The sequence below is a fragment of the Ambystoma mexicanum genome, unplaced genomic scaffold (genome assembly GCF_040938575.1).
Source record: "Ambystoma mexicanum isolate Mex_15411 unplaced genomic scaffold, UKY_AmexF1_1 Mex_scaf89, whole genome shotgun sequence".
NCBI classification, from domain to species: domain Eukaryota; kingdom Metazoa; phylum Chordata; class Amphibia; order Caudata; family Ambystomatidae; genus Ambystoma; species Ambystoma mexicanum.
In genome coordinates, this window is record NW_027182509.1 from 763,419 (window position 1) to 765,286 (window position 1,868).

Sequence of the window (1,868 nt, forward strand, 5' to 3'; positions counted from 1 at the left end):
GCGCCTTAGACTGCTCGGCCACGCTACCTTCCTGCTGGTCCTCGAAAGAGGAACTTGACCAGTTGCACGGCCCACTTTGGTGCTTTGCTTTTTCTCCTTGGAAAGTCTGCAGACAGGCAGTGGAAGGGCAGACAAACTGTCAGATGCGCAGAGGAGGGGAGACCATGAGGCAAGGTGGGAGATGAGGACAAGAAGTGAAACGAAAACGAATCGCAAGCTAGGGCAGGATTCGGAAAGTGAAGCCGAAAGGGGGCTTAGCGTGCATTCCAGAGGTTTCTTTGACTGTCCTAAACCCACAGGGACTTTGTGCCGTCCTCAGCTCATGAGACTTGAGATGGATAGCTTGATTTGCTGAGGAAATGCGGGATGACAGATTCAACTCTGGATGGAGTCAAACATAGCCCGGAGCTACCACCTTAAACTGAGTTTTAAGCCTGGTGCCGATAAAAAGAAAGAAATTATCCATCGATCGGGCAAGCCGTTTGAAGGGGGAAAATGAGACCCCCTAGGCCATCTAGTTGGTCGCTGGATGCTGTGCAAGCATCAGCAGCCGTTCATGCCAGGAGCCCTCACGGCAGTTCCTCGTTAGTATAGTGGTCAGTATCCAGACCGGGGTTCAATTCCCCGACTGGGAGGAGGTTAAACCTTTTCTGGATTTTTTTAGTTCTTGACAAATATTCGTGAAGATTAGGTTGAGTCAAGTAGGGAATGGGTGCCAAGAACTGACTCTTTAAGAAAAAAGCACCGGCGACGCTAGTCATCGTACAATATGTGTGCACAACTGCTTATGTTAGGCGGCCGGTCCACATTCTTCATTCCCCCTCAGCACCATTCAGTGCTCCTGTTGTCTGCGAAGTCCAAATCGTAACCCTGAATCAATTCCTCTTCTGACCCTTGTCTCATGTTACATGACGAGTAATGATCACCTGTTAGCCTCATCCCTAACTATAACTCTCACTCTTTCTCTACATCTAACCCTAGCTCTAATCCCATCATTAACCTTGGTCCGGGCACATGCGTGAACCCTTACTCTCATCTCAGCCTCTCCTGGTGATACGTCACATCTGGGATCGTTTTGCTCCCTGTGGGCTGTGGGAACTTTGCTACCAGCACGCCCTGGGAGTGGGGCTCATTCCGCTGCAACGTGAGTTCTTCCCAGGACACGTCACAGCTCTACGCAAGAGCTCCTGGGCTTCGAAGGCTCTTGCAGCAAGCATTTACAAAGCAGCAGGGAGCGCCGTTCCGGATGGGAAACTTGAGACTGGATGTCCAGAAAAGCAAGACGTCAGAAGCTAAACCTTTTCCCTGCATGGTGTGGCATACCATCCGCTTGTTCATTGCGACAGAGATGGCACTAATGAAGGAAGAGGTCAACGTTAGGTTCTTCTTTAAAATGCAAGGCAAAGAAAAGTGGCAGCGGTGGGATTTGAACCCACGCCTCCGAAGAGACTGGAGCCTTAATCCAGCGCCTTAGACAGCTTGGCCATGCTACCTTCCTGCTGGTCCTCGAAAGAGGAACTTGACCATTTGCACGGCCCACTTTGGTGCTTTGCCTTTTCTCCTTGGAAAGTCTGCAGACAGGCAGTGGAAGGGCAGGCAAACTGTCAGATGTGCAGAGGAGGGGAGACCATGAGGCAAGGTGGGAGATGAGGACAAGAAGTGAAACGAAAAACGAATCGCAAGCTTGGGCAGGATTCGGAAAGTGAAGCCGAAAGGGGGCTTAGCGTGCATTCCAGGGGTTTCTTTGACTGTCCTAAACCCACAGGGACTTTGTGCCGTCCTCAGCTCATGAGACTTGAGATGGGTAGCTTGATTTGCTGAGGAAATGCAGGATGACAGATTCAACTCTGGATGGAGTCAAACATAGC